The following is a 19,316-nucleotide window of genomic DNA, read 5'->3' as shown; positions in this document are numbered from 1 at the left end:
GACAGGCAGGAAGGCTTAGAAAAAGGAGGGATCTCAAGGAATGAAGAAGATAGGGATATCTGGGCTCACCAAGTGATAACAGAATGCTGTAAGACAATTAAGAACATTTGCCTTAGCATTGATGAATCTGTGTGAACAGGACACCAAGTGATAACATTCACAGCCCTTCCCTTGTAATGACAGTGTTCGATTCTGACCCTGAAATGAAACTCAGTACTATCAAAAACTTTGTAATTAACGGTCAGATGCTGTTAATTATAATGGATTCTTTTACCCCTTGTAAATAGGGCAGACACAGAGAAAGACATCTTTGCTGTTACAAAACCCTGACTTGAGAGTTCAAAAGGACACGAGAGAGAGAGAGAGAGACCGACCATTTTAGTGTTGAGCTTGTTGGTGCCAGTAGAAAATTAACTCTTACTGCTTATCTGTTATGGATTGAATTTAATTGCATTTTGGGACTTTATGATGATATTAAGTAGCCATTACTGGTTATGAAATGCAAACTCTGTAAAATGTAATATTGATAAAGCTTTAATTTACTTGCTCTTTTTACAGACCATGACTGCCCCACTGTCAATTCTAATTAGTCAGATCTTATGTCTTATTTGAATTTGAATCACAAACTTGAAAAGAAGGCATGTTTAATTCAAGACTAATTAATCATTTTAAATACAGCCTGGCAGTAACATTTCAGCCTCAGGTACAGAATGATTCTGTGCTTAAGATAAAAAGCAGGAGTCTGCTCCCAGTTTAAAATTACTCTAAACCTAACATTGAAGAGATTCTGACACAATCTGTTGGGAAGCCATTTTATGGCCAAATGTTTGCCCTCCTTGCTAAGAAGCCATTTCGTAAAACAATTGTATCAGACATGTGAGCTGTGCAAAGTTACTTCATGAACTCTCCAATTAGCTCAGACTGGACCTCTTTATGATAGGAGTTTATCTCGCTAGCAAGGTGGGCATGTTTTTCCCACCTGATGGATAGCTGAAGGCCTGCAGGCGTGATTAGTCAAGTGCACACATATCTGTTAATTAACTTTTCTTCCTTATGAATTATTGTCTTTCACTGTTATCTGTCTAATTAAGAACATGCAATGTTTTTGTAGACTTTTGTATAGAGGAAGCCACTTTGTAGCAGTACATCGGAGTAGCCTGCAGGGGTACTTAAAGAGCTGGTACCCTACTCCCCTAGTTTATTAGGCTATACTTAGTTTAGCTTATAGGTATTAGCAAGGTTTGTAGCTCAGGTTGAGGTTTAGGGTGTAGGTTTGCTCGCTAAGCTGTAGGTTTGCTATCCAGACATTTCTTTGTTGTGTCTTTTTGTGGCTAGCTGGTGTTCATGTATCCTGGTGGCTAACTTTCTTCCTGTTTGTCCTACGTAGTGTTTGTAGCAGTCCTTGCATGGAATTTTGTAGATGACGTTGGTTTTGTCCATGGGTTGTACTGGGTCTTTTAAGTTTGTTAGTTTTTGTTTGAGAGTGTTGGTGGGTTTGTGTGCTACTAGGATTCCGAGGGGTCTTAGTAGTCTGGCTGTCATTTCTGAAACTTCTTTGATGTATGGTAAGGTGGTTAGGGTTTCTGGCTGTGTTTGGTCTGCTTGTCGTGGTTTGTTCTTGAGGAATCTGCGGACTGTATTTTTTGAGTATCCATTCTTGAATACGTTGTATAGGTGGTTCTCCTCTGTTTTCCGAAGTTCGTCTGTGCTGCAGTGTGAGGTGACTCATTGGAATAGTGTTCTGATACAGCTTTGTTTGTGTGTGTTGGGATAGTTGCTGGTGTAGTTAAGTATTTGGTCAGTGTTTGTCAGTTTTCTGTATACGCAGGTTTGTAGTTCTCTGTTGTCCATTCTTTCGACTTTGACGTCCAGGAATGCGAGTTTGTTGTCGGTTTCTTCCTCCTTGGTGAACTTTATGCCTGTGAGGGTGTTTTTGATGATGTTAAATGTCTCTTCTATCTTGTTTCGTTTTGTGATGACATCTACGTAGCAGACCCAGATTTTTGGTTTGATGGTTGTTAGGGCTGTTTGTTCTAGTCTTTGCATTACCGCTTCTGCTATGAATCCTGATAGTGGAGATCCCATGGGTGTGCCATTGGTTTGTTTGTAGACTATGTTGTTGAAGGTGAAGTGGGTTGTGAGGTACAGGTCCACTAGCTTCATGATGTTTTCGTTGGTAATGTGATTGATGGTGGTTGGTGTGTGTGTGCTGGTCTCTTCTAAAAGTGTGAGGAGAAAGTGAGGACTGCAGATGATGGAGATCAGAGCTGAAAATGTGTTGCTGGAAAAGCGCAGCAGGTCAGGCAGCATCCAAGGAGCAGGAGAATCGACGTTTTGGGCATAAGCCCTTCTTCAGGATTGTTTTCCTGAAGAGGGGCTTATGCCCGAAACCTCGATTCTCCTGCTCCTTAGATGCTGCCTGACCTGCTGCGCTTTTCCAGCAACACATTTTCAGCTCTTCTAAAAGTGTGGTAAGTGTTTCCTTTGCCAGGTCGATGTTGATGGAGGTGAACAGTGCTGTTACGTCGAATGAGATCATTGTTTTGTCTTCCTCTATTTTGGTGTTTTTGATGATTTTTAGGAATTCCTGGGTGGAGTGGGTGGAGTGCTGTGACTCTTCTACTGGGTATTTCAGTCTTGCGTGTAGTTCTTTGGCCAGTCTGTAAGTTGGTGTTCCGGGTAGTGAGACTATCGGTCTGAGGGGGGCTCCAGGTTTATGGATTTTTGGTAGTCCGTAGAATCGTGGGGTGTTGGTCCCGTCTGGTTTCATTTTTTGGAATTCCGTCTTGTTTAATTGTCTGGAATTGTGTAATTTTCTTAGGAGATATGTAATTTTGTTTCCTAGTTGTGGGGTCGGGTCTAGCTCCACCTGTTGGTAGGTGTTGGTGTCTGCGAGTATAGGTATCAGTGTTATGTTCTAACAGTGATGGTATTAGTGAATAAAGGGAATGACTAAAATTAAACTAAACTGCCTGTTAGAGGTTTTTATTCTAGACTTCCAAAGAGTACGATCTCTGGGACAAATCAAGAGAGAGGCTTTACAGGTCTGAGTCCACAGGGATTCCCTGGGCTGTCTCAAATCTGTACTTTAACAGGGACATAAGGTAGCTTTGGCAAAAATGGTTAAGGAGAATGCAAAGAGATAGAGAATAGGGCCTCTCAAAGATCAGCCAAGGCAGCCTATGTGTGGACCCGGGGGACATGGGGAAGATACTAAACGAGTTTTTTGCATCAGTAAATACTGTGGAGAAAGACATGGAAGATATAGAATGTGGGGAAATAGATGGTGAAATCTTGTAAAGTGTCCATATTATAGAGGAGGAGGTGCTGGATGTCTTGAAATGCATAAAAGTGGATAAATCCCCAGGATCTGATCAGGTGTACCCCAGAACTCTGTGGGAAGCTGGGGAAGTGATTGCTTCGGCTCCTTGCTGAGATATTTGTAACATCGATAGTCACAGGTGAGGCGCTGGAAGACTGGAGGTTGGCTAACGTGGTGTTATTATTTAAGAAAGGCGGTAAGGAAAAGCCAGGGAACTACAGACCAGTGAGCCTGACATTGGTGGTGGGCAAGCTATTGGAGGGAATCCTAAGGGACAGGATTTACATGTATTTGGAAAGGCAAGGACTGATTAGAGATAGTCAACATGGCTTTGTGCATGGTAAATCATTTCTCATGAACTTGATTGGGTTTTTTGAAGATGTAACAAAGAAGATTGATGAGGGCAGAGCAGTGGATGTGATCTACATGGACTTCAGTAAAGCATTCGACAAGGTTCCTCGTCAGAGACTGGTTAGCAAGGTTAGATCATATGGAATACAAGGAGAATTAGCCATTTGAATACAGAGCTAGCTCGCAGATAGAAGACAAGAGGGTTGTGGTGGAGGGTAGCTTTTCAGACTGGAGGCCTGTGACCAGTGGTGTGCCACAAGGATCGGTGCTGGGTCCTCTACTTTTCATCATTTATATCAATGAATCAGATGTGAACATTTAAGGTATGATTAGTAAGTTTGCAGATGACACCAAAATTGGATGTATAGTGGACAGCGAAGAAAGTTACCTCAGAGTACAACGGGATCTTGATCAGACGGGCCAATGGGCTGAGGAGTGGCAGATGGAGTTTAATTTAGATAAATGTGAGGTGCTGCATTTTGGAAAAGCAAATCAGAACTTGACTTATACACTTAATGGTAAGGTCCTAAGGAGTGTTGCTGAACAAAGAGACTTTGGAGTGCAAGTTCACAGCTCTTTGAAAGTGGAGTCGCAGGTCGATAGGACAGTAAAGACAGCATTTGGTATGCTTTCCTTTGTTGGTAAGAGTATTGAGTACAGGAGTTGGGAGGTCATCTTGCACAAGACATTGGTTAAGGCACTTTTGGAAAATTGCGTGCAATTCTGGTCTCCCCCCTATCAGAAGAAAGTTTTGAAACTTTAAAGGGTTCAGAGAAGATTTACAAGGATTTTGTCAGGGTTGGATGGTCTGAGCTTTATAAAATTATGAGGGGCATGGATAGGATAAACAGACAAGGTCTTTTCCGTGGTATGGGGGAGTCCAGAATAGAGGGCATAGGTTCAGGATGAGAAGGGAAAGATATAAAAGAGACCAAGGGGTCAGCTTTTTCACGTGGAGGGTGATGCGTGTATAGGGTGAGCTGCCAGAGAAAGTGTGGAGGCTGGTACAATTGCAGTATTTGAAAGGTATCTGAATGGGTATATAAATAGGAAGGGTTTAGAGGGATATGGGCCAAGTGCTGGCAGGTGGGACTAGATAGATTAGGATATCTGGTCGGCAAGGACAAGTTGGACCAGATGGTCTGTTTCCATGCTGTACATCTCTATGACTCTATGAGTTACCCTTCATTGACATCCTGGTCAACATCTGTAACATTTTTTCTCATAGTACTAACCCTACCCACCCAATACATCCTTGCAATGTTGTCCAAACAGAATCTCAGATTCTTTCAGTTCAATTTTACAATTTGTCTTTGTGCTTTTATGAATCCTCTCACGTTTTTCTGTTTTAGATCAATTTTACAGCCAAAGAAATGGTGAAGATTTGCAATTGTAAAATGGATCTGACAGGGTGTCCATTTCATTGTAATCTGAATAGCATAGCATCTGAAAACTGCAAGGCAGCAGCCAGTTCACAAGTGTCAATATACAGGAAAGACCCTGGAAATCTGGAGACTGAATAGGGATTTCATTACTCATCAGTGCTGGAAATGCATTGATGCGCTCACACTGTGGACAGATCATCCAGCTGTTGAGTGTGAGAAGTGATTTATTCAGTTATCCATCCTACTGACCTACCAGCAAATTGAACGTGGGAAATGTTATTCACCTGTTGAGTATAAGAGGGGAATTACTTATTGATCCCACCTGCAGACACACAAACAAGTTGACAAAGGGAAGATGCCATTCACTTACTCCGAGTGTAGGGAGGAATTCATTCTATCAGATAAACTGGTCAAACATCAGAGAGTTTAACTGGTAAAAGATATTTTAAATGCCCATTTTAAATTTTAAATGGGGAGGCGCTATGCAGGTTCTGGGGACCTGATGTCCTATCAATGTATTCTTATTGTCGAAAAACCATTGATGTGTTCTTGATGCGGGAGTGTGTAGAGGTAACCAGCGCAATTCACTATGCACTGACGCACTAGGTTGTAGTCCAACAGGTTTATTTGGAAATACAAGCTTTTGGAGCGCTGCTCCTTCATCAAGTAGCTAGTGGGGCAGAGTGTTAGGACACAGAATTTATAGTAAAAGATTCTGCTGAATTATAACCTGGTGTTGTGTGATTTTTAACTTTGACCACCCCAGCCCAACACCAGCACCTCCACACCATAGCTACCATCGACACCACCAATTGCCAGCTCAGAGTGGAGAGGGTCTCCAAGAAGATCATGCATATTGACAAAAGGATCTTTTATTATAAATTCTGAATCCTACAATCCCACTCCGAAAGCTTGTACTTCCAAATGCATCTGTTGGACAATTTCCTGGTGTTATGTGACATTTAACTTTGCCCACCCCAGTCCAACACTGGCTTTTCCATATCATGGCACTCACAATAGGAAGAGGCAGTTCACTTTCTCCACGCATGAGAACAGATTCGTTCAGTCATCCACCTTCCTGAAACATTCCCAAAATCATATTGGGGAGATACATCTGATATGCCTAGAGTGTGACAAGTACTTTCAAGGTTCCGGCAACTGATGCCCCATCAGCATTTTCAGATTTGTTGAGGAACTCTTATGAGGGACTATGTCAGGAATGAATTGCCCATGTACAAACCATATGGATTTCATCTGAACAGAGAGCATTTACAGAATGCTAAGAATGGTCAAGGATATTCTTTAGGCAGAGGAAACTTTGTGGTGGAGTTCCCCAGGGGTTTGCATCGAGACCCTTTTCCAGAGCACAATTACAAAGTTTACAGACAGCCAGAAACATCGGAGAATTATAAGCTGTAAGGACAGTGTACAACTTCAAAAGGATATTGACGATAGGTGGAATGGGTGGATAGATAACAGATGAAGTTCAGAAACAACATGGACAATCTAAAATATACAGTGACTGCTGTAAAAATCACACAACACCAGGTCATAGTCCAACAGGTTTATTTGGAAGCAGTAGCTTCTGGAGCGCTGCTCCTTAGCTACCTGATGAAGGAGCAGCGCTCCAAAAGCTAGTGCTTCCAAATAACCCGGTTGGACTATAACCTGGCATTGTGTGATTTTTAACTTTGTCCACTCCAGTCCAACACCAGCACCTCCACATCATACTATAAAGGGAGCAGAGGGACCTAGATGCATATGTGCATCAGTCAATAAAGATGGCAGGACAGGTAGACAGAGCGATTAATGAAACTAATAGTATACTAGGCTTTATTACTATGGGCATAGGTGAGAAGGAGCTATGCTGAGCTTGTCTAAGGCACTAATTAGACCTCAGCTGGAATATTGTGTACAGTTCTGGGTGCTGTACTTCAGGAAAAAAAGAGAACTGATTGAGAGAGTGCAGAAGTTTACCAGAATGGTTCCAGGTATAAGGAATTTGTTGCAAAGATAATGCAAAGAAACTGGGGCAGTTTTCATGACAGGAGAAGGATCAAAGGAGATTTGATTGAAGTTTTCAAAATCATGAGTCATCTAAATGCAGGAGATAGGGAGAAACTGTTTCTGTTTATAAATGGATCAAGAACCAAAGGGCATAACTTAAAAGTGAAATGCAAAAGAAGCAAATGCAAGGTGAGGGAAACCTTTCTCATAATGAATAGTTAGGTTTTGGAATGTGGGACCAGTGGGGTTCTGTCCTGGTGGCGGTTGGAGGGGCGGGGTTCAAGGGTGGAGGATCGGGAAGTGGAAGAGATGCGGTGGAGGGCATCGTCGATCACGTCGGGGGGGAAATTGCGGTCCTTGAAGAAGGAGGCCATCTGGGATGTGCGTTTTTGGAACTGGTCCTCCTGGGAGCAGATGCGGCGGAGTCAAAGGAATTGGGAGAATGGGATGGCGTTTTTGCAGGGGGCAGGATGGGAGGAGGTGTAGTCCAGGTAGCTGTGGGAGTCGGTCGGTTTGTAGTAGATGCAATTTCCCCCCCGACGTGATCGACGATGCCCTCCACCGCATCTCTTCCACTTCCCGATCCTCCACCATTGAACCCCGCCCCTCCAACCGCCACCAGGACAGAACCCCACTGGTCCTCACCTACCACCCCACTAACCTCCATGCACAGCGCATCATCCGCCATCATTTCCGCCACCTCCAAACGGACCCATCACCAAGGATATATTTCCCTCCCCTCTCCTATCAGCATTCCGTAAAGACCACTCCCTCCGTGACTCCCTCGTCAGATCCACACCCGCCACCAACCCAACCTCCACTCCCGGCACCTTCCCCTGCAACCGCAGGAGGTGCAAGACTTGCGCCCACACCTCCCCTCTCACCTCCCTCCAAGGCCCCAAAGGAAACTTCCATATCCGCCACAGATTCACCTGTACCTCCACACATATCATCTATTGCATCCTCTGTACCCGATGTGGCCTCCTCTATATTGGGGAGACAGGCCGCCTACTTGCGGAGCGTTTCAGAGAACACCTCTGGGACACCCGGACCAACCAACCCAACCACCCTGTAGCTCAACATTTCAATTCCCCCTCCCACTCCACCAAGGATATGCAGGTCTTTGGACTCCTCCATCGTCAGACCACAGCGAAACGACGGTTGGAGGAAGAACGCCTCATCTTCCGGCTAGGAACCCTCCAACCACAAGGGATGAACTCGGATTTCACCAGTTTCCTCATTTCCCCTCCCCCCAGCCTGTCTCAGTCAAATCCATCAAATTCAGCACCGCCTCCCTAACCTGCAATCTTCTTCCCGACCTCTCCGCCCCCACCCCAATCTGTCCTATCACCCTCACCTTGACCTTTTTCCACCTATCACATTTCCGACGCCCCTCCCCCAAGTCCCTCCTCCCTATCTTTTATCTTAGCCTGCTGGACAAACTTTCCTCATTCCTGAAGAAGGGCTAATGCCCGAAACGTCGATTCTCCTGTTCCCTAGATGCTGCCTGACCTGCTGCGCTTCTCCAGCAACACGTTTCCATCTCTGATCTCCAGCATCTGCAGACCTCATTTTCTCTTTTGGAATGCTTCCTAGGAGTGTGGTAGCAGCATCTTTTAGCAAGACATTCAAGTTAGGATCAGATAATTATGTGAATAGAAACAATATGCAGGGCTAAGTGGAAAGGCAAGAGAATGACACTGGTCATGTTGCTCATTTGGAGAGCCAGTGCAGATATAATGGGCAGGGTGGTCTCCTTTTGTATCATAATTCTGTGGTTCTAGATGCTCGCTGAGCTGGAAGGTTCATTTTCAGACATTTTGTCACTAGGTAGCATCATCAATGAGCCGAAAAATGTGTTGCTGGAAAAGTGCAGCAGGTCAGGCAGCATCAAAGGAGCAGAAGAATCGACGTTTCGGGCATAAGCCCTTCTTCAGGAATCCAGCAACACATTTTTCAGCTCTGATCTCCAGCATCTGAAGTCCTCACTTTCTCCTCATCAGTGAGCCTCCAGGTGAAGCACTGGTGGCATGACACACTTTCTATTTGTGTTTAGGTTTCCTTGGGTCATTGATGTCATTTCCTGTGGTGATGTCACTTCCTGCTCATTTTCTCAGGGGATAGTAAATGGGATCCAAGTCAGTGTGTTTGTTGATAGAGTTCTGGGGTTGGAATGCTTATAGGATGGTTCTATTTTGATTTTTCCATCCATTCTGCTGTTTGCCTGTTCAACCAAAATTGGAGGTGTAGTGGACAGCGAAGAGGGTCACCTCAGATTACAACAGGATCTGGACTAGATGGGCCAATGGGCTGAGAAGTGGCAGATTGAGTTTAATTCAGATAAATGCGAGGTGCTGCATTTTGGGAAAGCAAATCTTAGCAGGACTTATACACTTAATGGTAAGGTCCTAGGGAGTGTTGCTGAACAAAGAGACCTTGGAGTGCAGGTTCATAGCTCCTTGAAAGTGGAGTCGCAGGTAGATAGGATAGTGAAGAAGGCGTTTGGTATGCTTTCCTTTATTGGTCAGAGTATTGAGTACAGGACATTGGTTAGGCCACTGTTGTAATATTGCGTGCAATTCTAGTCTCCTTCCTATCGGAAAGATGTTGTGAAACTTGAAAGGGTTCAGGAAAGATTTACAAGGATGTTGCCAGGGTTGGAGGATCTGAGCTACAGGGAGAGGCTGAACAGGCTGGGGCTGTTTTATAGAGGTTTACAAAATTATGAGGGGCATGGATAGGGTAAATAGACAAAGTCTTTTTCCTGGGGTCAGGGAGTCGAGAACTAGAGAGCATAGGTTCAGGGTGAGAGGGGAAAGATATAAAAGAGACCTAAGGGGCAACGTTTTCACGCAGAGGGTGGTACGTGTATGGAATGAGCTGCCAGAGGATGTGGTGGAGGCTAGTACAATTGCAACATTTAAGAGACATTTGGATGGGTATATGAATAGGAAGGGTTTGTAGGGATATAGGCCAGGTGCTGGCAGATGGGATTAGATTGGGTTGGACCGAAGGGTCTGTTTCCATGCTGTACATCTCTATGACTCTATGACTCCACGCATCCTGATCAGGTTCACCTCATAGATCAGTCATACTGCGATTGATGGCAAGCCTGATATAACACAGAAATCAGAATGTAGTAGTTAAGAGAAGCTACTCAAGACAGTCAAAGTTGGGAAGTAGATGGAAATGTGTTGCTGGAAAAGCGCAGCAGGTCAGGCAGCATCTAGGGAACAGGAGAATCGACGTTTCGGGCATTAGCCCTTCTTCAGGAATGGGGTTCAGGAAAGGGTTCAGGAAAGGGTTCAAGGAAAGGGCTAATGCCCGAAATGTCGATTCTCCTGTTCCCTAGATGCTGCCTGACCTGCTGCGCTTTTCCAGCAACACATTTCCATCTCTGATCTCCAGCATCTGCAGACCTCACTTTCTCCTCAAAGTTGGGAAGTAGTGTTCCACTTCCATGGTTAACACTGAGCCCACTGTTCCTAATAATATGTAAAAGTTTGGACATCAGAAATCTGAATTCCAATTTTAAAAATTGGAGACAGAATTCCAATAAACTGCAAACAGAAATTTGAAATGAATAAAGCATGGTAGCTCAGCATATTAAATCTCAATTCCTTTGCTGACTGAACAAGTCATGAGGAAGTGATAAACTTCTTTATTGAGGAATTAACTGATTATCAAATTGTGATGCAAAGTTAACAGTGAGGAGGACTGTAAAAGGTACACATCAATAAAACGGGAAAATCCTGGTAACCTGTCGCAGGTACCATCTTATTTGCATATCAAACATTTGTTGTAATTGTACCAGCATTTAACAGCTCCTGTGAACTGTTCTTTAAAATGCATAGATTGACGACTTTTTCTTATTCATCCATGAGATATGGGTATTGCTGACTAGTCCAATATTTGTTGCCCATCACTAATTGACCTGCAGATAGTGATGCTGAGCCGTCTTCTTGACTGACTGCAGTCTATGTGGTGTAGGGACATTCACAATGCTCTTGGGTGGGGGGAGGGGTCCAGGATTTTGACCCAGCGACAGTGAATATATTTCCAAGTTAGGATGGTGAATATCTTGCAGGATCACTTAAATCTGCTGATGTTCCTATGAATCTGTGGCTGTTGCTCTTACAGAAGGTCGAGGTCATAGCTTTAGAGGTGAGTTACTTACTGTAGAATTCCAAGTCTCTGACTTACTATTAAAGACAAGTAATTGTTGATGCTGGCTTGAAACAATTGCCTCAGGGCTGTGACAAAATTACGCTGAAAACTTCACAAACCACTTACATTTTCAAACTATAAACTTAACCCTGCTGTTTCAGTTTCAATGGCTCTTACAATAATAATGGGGGTCTTCAATAATCAGGTCGACGAAAAAATCAGATTGGTAGTGGATCGCAAGTAAAGGAATTCACAGAATGTCTTCAAGATGGTTTTTTGGAGTAGCTTGTGGTTGTGGTTCCCCAGCAGGGAGCAGGAAATTCTGGATTTTGTGCTGGACTGGAGATGGAGGAGAAGCTGCTGGGGTGAGCCCCAAAGACTTTGGAATCCTGTTGGGCCATGCAATGTCCAATGTGAAACTGTTAAAGAGAGAGAAATTGTAGGGGTGTTCAAGTTACTAAATTGACACTGTTCATATAAAGTAACAGGATATTGTTTTAAGGACAAATATTGTTGAAGATGCTATCAATCTACTTTGGATTTGAATGCCACTGATGATAGGAACTCTTCAGTATAGAAGATGATTTTTGACCACCTTGAACTGCTGCAGTCTGTGTGGTGAAGCAGCTTACACAGTGCTGTTAGGTAAGGAGTTAAAGGATTTTACACAGAGCTGATAAAGGTATGGTGATGTCCATTCAAACCAGCAACAACAGTTCAGCTTCAACACCAGCTTCTCTATCTCTGTCTCTCTTCATCCCTCCTTCCAGAGAGGCCAGACTCTTCTGTTGGTTACATTGGTTGCAACTTCCCTTCCCTGAAGGATATCAGCAACTTGATTTTTAAAAAAATGTCAATCCAGCAGCTTTTATGTCACTTTCTCCGAGTGCTGGCTGCCCAAACTACCAGCTGTCCTTCACAGTCTGCCTTTGTATTTTTTGTTGGTTCTCTCTCACTCCGTTTTCTCCTGTTTTACATTAATTTTACAGGGTACTTGAATGAGATGATTTGAAGTCAGACAGCTAAAACAATACATCACATAAGCATTTGCCACAATTTTATGTAACATCCATATTTTTGGATGATTAATATGGAAAGCATAAGCAGTATTCACATCTGAGGTAAACTATGGAAATGTGGAGACTGTGGGGAGGGATTCAGATTCCCCTCTGAGCTGGAAAGGGATTCACTTGCTCATCAGGGCTGCTACCACACCAATGGGTTCATACCAGGAAGAGGCCATTCACCTGCTCCTGACGTGAAAAAGAATTCACCTAGTTGTCCAACCTGCTGAAACACCAGCAAGTTCACACTGAGGAGAGACCTTTTCACTGCCTGGAGTGTGGAAAGTTCTTTAAAAGTTCTGGAGACCTGACGCATCACGAATGTCTTCACAGTGAGGAGAAACCATTCCAGTGCTCTGTCTGCAGCTCTGCATTCAAACAAACTGAGGACCTCACTGTGCACCAGCGAAGCCATACTAGGAAGAGACCGTTCAGCTGCCCTGAGTGTGAGAAGAGATTCACTCAAACATCTGCATTGCTGACACACCAACACATTCAAACTGTGAGGAAGCCATTTGCCTACCTAATTTGTGCAAAGGGTTTCACTGATTTATCTATCCTTTTCAAACACCAGCAAGTTCACACTGATAAGAGACCATTTAAATATTCAGATTGTGGCAAGTGCTATAAAAGTTCCTGGGAACTGCTGTCCCATCAACGCACTCACACGGATAACATATCTTTTAAATGCTCAGATTGTGGGAAATGCTGTAAAAGGTCTGGGGAACTGATGTGCCAAAAAATGTGTACACACTGATGAGAGACATTTGGATGCACTCACTGTGAGACTGGATTCAGACAATCGTATATACTCTCAGTACACCAGCGAGAGCACACTGGGGCGAAACCATTCACCTGCTCTGACTGTGGGAAGACCTTCACTAAGTCATCCACCCTGAGGACACACCAGCGAGTTCATACTGGGAGAGGCTGTTCACCAGCTTCCAGTGTGAGAAGACATTCATGACTTCATCTACCCTGCTGAAACACCAGCTGTTTCATCAATAACTACAGGAATTCTATTTGGCTGTTTCTTTCACTGAGGACTGAACTATATTGACTGGAGCCTGTTTCTGTTGATATCAATAATCTCTAGCTCAGATGTTGGTGTTAGTACATTAGATAAAGTTAAATAAACCAACCTTATTTGAAATGCTCTCCCAATAAATACAAGGAACTCATGGATGTTCTTAGTCACTAAGAATGAGTAAATCTGAAATAATCTGATCAGCTGCTTCCATCCTTTCCAGGTGCCCACTGGACCAAACTGTTTCTCACATATTTCCTTGTCTGAGCCTGGATTCACATCTTTCTCCATTTGCTCTCGATAGAACCACTTGATAAAGCCATGCCAACTCAGCCCTGTTTCATCACGTACTTCCAAGTACTCTACAATCTCAGCCTTAATAATGGACTTGACAGTCTTACCAATAATTGAGGTCAGGGTGCCAAGCCTATAATTTATTTTCTTCTGCTTCCCTCCTCAAACAGATATGCTATGTTAACCATTTTCCAGTCTTCTGGGACCCTCCCTGACCCCAATGATTCCTGAAATATCACCACCAATGCATCTACAATCTCCTCAGCTATCGCCTTCAGAACTTTGGTGTGTCGTGCAATTGGTCTGGATGATTTCAGCTTTGCCAGCACCTTCTCCTTAGTAATGGCCACTACACTCACCACTGCCCCCTGATTCTCTTGAGATTCTGGTATGCTGCTGGTGTCTTCCACTGTGAAAACGGATGCAAAGTACCTGTTCAGTTCCTCCACCATTGCTTTGTTTCCCATTACTATTTCTCCAGCCTCATTTTTCAGTGGTCCAATATCCACTCTTCCCTCTCTGTTACCTTTTTATATATCTTTAAAAAAACTCTTGCAATCTTCTTTTATAATACTAGTTAGCTGACCCTCAAATTTCACCTTGTCCCCGCTTACAGATTTTTTTAGTTATCCTCTGCTAGTTTTTAAAGGCTTCCCACTAATCTTCACCACGTTGTCTGTTTTTTCCTTTGTATTTATGCTGTCCCTGAATTCCCTTGTCAGCCACGGTTGCTTCATCCTCCCTTTAGTATTCGTTTCTCCTTCCTTGGGATGAATTTATGATGTGCCTTCCAAATTACTCCCCAGAAACTATTGCTGTTCCACCAATCTTCCTTGTTCAGCTTTCCTTCCAATCAATTCTTGCCAGCTCCTCCCTCATCTTTGGAGTTACCTTTACTCAAATGTAATACCATTACAGCTGATTATATCTTTTCCTTGTCAAACTGCAGGGTGAACTCTATCATATTATGGCCACAAGCCCCAGGGGTTCCTTCACCTTCAAGTCTTAAATTGTGCCTGCCTGTGGCAGCACGGTGGCTCAGTGGTTAGCACTGCTGCCTCACAGCACCAGGGACCCAGGTTCGATTCCAGCCTCAGGGGAGTTTGCACATCCTCCCCGTGTCTGCATAGGTTTCCTCCGGGTGCTCTGGTTTCCTCCCACAGTCTAAAGATGTGCAGGTCAGGTAAATTGGTCATACTAAAATTGCCCATAGAGTTAGTCAGGGGTAAATACAGAGGAGGGGAATGGGTCTGGGTGGGTTACTCTTCGGAGGGTTGATGTGGACTTGTTGAGCTGAAGGGCCTATTTCCACACTGTAGGGATTGTGAACAATTCTGAACAAAACCGTGCAACCAGGGACCAACATCTGCAACCAACATGCACCCAGATACAAACCATCTTTTAATTACTGTGTCTAGATTTCCAACCTCTGGCTTTCCAAGCTTTGTCCTATGAGCACCTGTAATACAATCATAATAAAACAGTGTGGCTGCTGGACATCTGCAATGAGAAAATCCTGAAAAAAATTCAGCACGTCAGGCAGTGGAGACAGAAACAGTAATGGCCTAGTGGTCTTATTGCTTGCCTGTTAATCAGAGATCCAGATAATGTTCTGAGGACCCTGGGTCAAATTTGAATTCAATTAAAAAAAACTGGAATTAAGAGTCTAATAATGACCATGAATCCATTGCCAATTGTTGGAAAACTCCATCTGGTTAACTAATGTCCTTTAGGGAAGGAAACTACCATCCTTACCTGGTCTGGCCTACATGTGTCTCCAAACCTGATGTTGCTGACTCTTAACTGACCTCATCCTGTGCATGAATATAAACTATTTCATGGTATATCGGATAAAATATAGGGAGTGTAAAACAGTGCAGAATTTGTTGCTCAATAATCTCAGAAGTGGAAGAGGATGGACTATACAGGAGAATTAAAAACAATTTCTGGCTTTTGAACGATCCTGTGGGAAAGTCAAGCTGGTAAATTAGGAGGTTAGGCAGTTGAGGAAATCTGACCAATAAAACTCTGCACATGAGTTAGGTGGCCCCATTGTGAGAGACAGAGGAGGCTAAACAATATCAGAGAGATGATCAGGGGGGACAGAGGTGAAACAGAGCAATTCAGATTTACTGGAAAGGGGTCACATCAGCCCCAGAGCCATTGATTCTGTCCCAAATAACAGGGCACAGCACTGAAAACCCTGAACAGATCATACACCCTGAATAAAGGGACAAGACTGGAGCAGACGTTGGTGCATGATGACATCAAAACATGTAGGGTGTTTCACATTAAGGTGATTGGCGGCCGCTGCAAACCAATAGGAAGTGAACGCGGTTCTGGAAGAACCAATGCCCTTGGTGTTCCAAACCATCAGTGTGACTGAGGGGCGGGGCTGGAATACCGAGCCGGGGCTGTTGGTCCCCCAACCAATCGGAGTGAATGAGAGGCGGGGCTGGAAGACCGAGCCCGGGCGGTTGGTTCTCCAATTGAGTGCGTGAGGTAAATAACACCAAAGAAAACAATTTGCTGGAAAAATTCACCTCTGGCGGCGTCCGAGCAGGGAGGCAAAATGTTTCGACTTTAGTGATCCTCCTTCAGATGCTGTCAGGCCTGTTGATGTTCTCCAAAGGTAATGGTCGTCACTGCTTCACTTCAATGGTCCCCGGCTTGAAAAACGGTGAATTTCTCCTAAAAATAACAGTTCCTGCTTGTTTCAATATCGCCTCTTTCTCTCATGGTGCCTACGGGACTGGGAAGGACAGTGTGACTGGGCATTACTGGTGCTGAGCAGATTGCTACAACATCCAAGAGACGGTCCCACTCTTGAGAGCTATGCTGTATAAAGCCAGCCCACCCAAGGGACAACTCTGGAACAAGGAGAGCTCCCTGACCCCATCACTTGATGGTTCCCTCCAATAGCTGCACATCCAATCGAGCAGCAATGTTCTTTAGGACAATAGAGTCATTGAACTACACAACATGGAAACAGACCCTTCCGTCCAACTCGCCCATGCCAACCAGGTGTCGTAAATTAATCCAATCCCATTTGCCAGCACATGGCCCACATCCCTCCGTTCATAAACCCATCGAAATGCCTTTTAAATGTTGCAATTGTAATCTCTCTGCTGTCTCAGCAGGGTCGATGAGTGAGCTAACTGTTTTTCTCACATGGAGCAGGTAAATTCTTTCTCTCTGGTGTCAACTTGCTGGTGTACTGAAAGTTTGAATGATCACCTGAACCCAGTCCCACAGTGAAAACATCTGAAAGGTCTCTCATTGCGTGAACATGTTGATGGGGCATCAGTTCCACAAAACTTCGATAGCACTTCCCACACACTAGACATTTGAAAGTTCTTTCCTCAATGTGAGCACATTGATGATGAAACAGTCCCCAGGAACTTGTATTCCTGCAGTGTGAGCATTTAAAAGGTCTCTCCTCCATGTGAACATGTTGATGGGACACAGTCCCACAGAATTCCTAAAGCACTTTCCAGTCAGAGCATTTGAACGGTCTCTCCTCAGAGTGAACATGCTGATGACAAGTCAGTCCCCAGGAGCTTGTGTAGCATTTTCCACAGTCTGGGCATGTAAAAGATCTCTCCGCAGTGTGAACTTGCTGGTGTCTCAGTAGGTTGGATGAACGAGTGAATCCCCTCCCACACTCTGAGCAGCTGAACGGTTTCTTCCCAGTGTGTGAACCTGCTGGTGCTCCATGAGGTCAGATGATCGCCTGAACCCAGTCCCACAGAGAGAGCACCTAAACGCTTTCTCCTCAGAGTGAACACGTTGGTGGGACATCAGATCCCTGGAGGTTTTGTAGCATTTCCCACAGGCTGGGCATTTAAAAGGTCTCTCATTAATGTGAGCAAGTTGGTGGGACATTAGGTCCCTGGAAGTTTTATAACACATCCCACAGTTTGGGCACTTCAAAAGTCTCTCCTCTGTGTGAGCACGTTGATGGGCCACCAGGTCCCCAGACATTTTATAGTATTTTCTACAGTCTGGGTATTTAAAAGGTATCTCATTAGTATGAGCATGTTGATGGGACGTCAAGTCCCTGGAAGTTTTAAAGCATTTTCCACTGTCCATGCATTTAAAATGTCTGCCCTCAGCGTGAACACATTGATGGCACAACAGTCCCCCAGAAAGTTTACAGCACTTCTTGCCGACCATACATTGAAATGGTCTCTCCTCAGTGTGAATGAGCTGGTGTTGCAGCAGGTTAGATGACTGAGTGAATCCCTTCCCACACACTGTGCAGGTGAATGGCCTGTTACTGGTGGGACTGTGCCCAGCTCAGAAGGGGAAATGCATTCCTCCCCACAATCACCACATCTCCAGTTTCTCCTCAGTTTCATCTGGGGCTGAAATATTTCCCACTGGTTATGATGTGTTTGGTTCAGCCTCAGATAGTTGCCAGGGAGAGGGATGGAGTCAGTGGCAAGGCAGTGGAGTTTGTGTTGGGGAATGAAGACAAAGGTCTCAGTTTTGCCAGGATTTAATTGAAGGAAATTTCTGTTCCACCAAGACTGGATGTCAGAGAAGTCAGGACAGTGTGTGACCTGGAGGGAACCGGGAGGTGATGGTGTCCACATCTGGTTGCTACCGTGCTCCACCTCGGTGATGGAGGCTGACGGTTTGGAAGATTCTGGCAAAGCTCTGGTTAATGTATGGGTGTCGAACATCCCTCTCCTTCAGTCCCTATCTTCACACAGAAGCCTGAGTCTTGTAAGAGATTCTCTCTCACTCTCTTGTTTTTTGTTTGACATCAACTTCAGAGGGGAAAGTGAGGTCTGCAGATGCTGGAGATCAAAGTTGAAACTTTATTGCTGGAACAGCACAGCAGGTCAGGCAGCATCCAGGGAACAGGAGATTCGACGTTTCGGGCACAGGCCCTTCTTCAGGAACTTCAGAGGACATTAGAAGGTGAAGATTTTCAAACCAACCATCCCTCATGATCTGATGGAATCGCCCATTTTGTCACAAATGGAACTCGATCAGATTTTAAACATGAAAGGATAAAGCTCTGTTCACACTGGAGAGAAACTGTACACTTGGGTGTGTGGACAAGACTTCAGCCAATCATCACAGCTCACAAACCACAAATGCAGAATTGGAAAATGTGGTGCTGGAAAAGCACAGCAGATCAGGCAGCATCTGAAGAGCAGGAGAATCAATGTTTCAGGCATAAGCCCTTCATCAGGAATGACTTATGCCCAAAACGTCAAATCTCCTGCTCCTCAGGTGCTGCCTGACCTGCTGCGCTTTTCCAGCACCACATTTTTCGATTCTGATCACCAGCATCTGCAGTCCTCACTTTCTCCAAACCACAAATGCAGCCAAACTTGGGAGAAACTGTGCGGATTGTGGAGAGGAATTAATTTCCAATGTGTGGGAAGGGATTCACTCAGTCATATACAACACCAGCTCTGGTGCATGGACTGCAGGAAGTTCTGCGGGACTGTTGTGCCATCAAACACATGTCCCCATCACCACCAAGACTTCCACCTCAGTAACATCACTCAACTCCTACTAATCTCTGTGCATCTGCTGCTGAAACTCTCATTGAATGCTTTGTTACCTCTGGACTTAATTATCGTAATGCTCTCCCTACCATTCTCTCACATTCCCCTCTCTGCACTTGCCTTATTCCTCTGCTTCTGTTAATGAGTGAACTTGAGCTCTGTTTAGTGTTT

General features: G+C 44.4%; 1 pseudogene; it reads right to left on the bottom strand.

Moving 5' to 3' along the window:
- Nucleotides 1–16,771: 16,771 nt before the first annotated feature.
- Nucleotides 16,772–18,705, bottom strand: LOC148136238 (uncharacterized; annotated as a pseudogene).
- Nucleotides 18,706–19,316: the final 611 nt, after the last annotated feature.

The sequence above is a fragment of the Chiloscyllium plagiosum genome, unplaced genomic scaffold, assembly GCF_037043375.1.
Source record: "Chiloscyllium plagiosum isolate Xiang-an unplaced genomic scaffold, Cpla_swu_hap1 HiC_scaffold_46, whole genome shotgun sequence".
Classification (NCBI taxonomy): domain Eukaryota; kingdom Metazoa; phylum Chordata; class Chondrichthyes; order Orectolobiformes; family Hemiscylliidae; genus Chiloscyllium; species Chiloscyllium plagiosum.
This window is presented reverse-complemented; position numbering and strand designations above follow the sequence as displayed.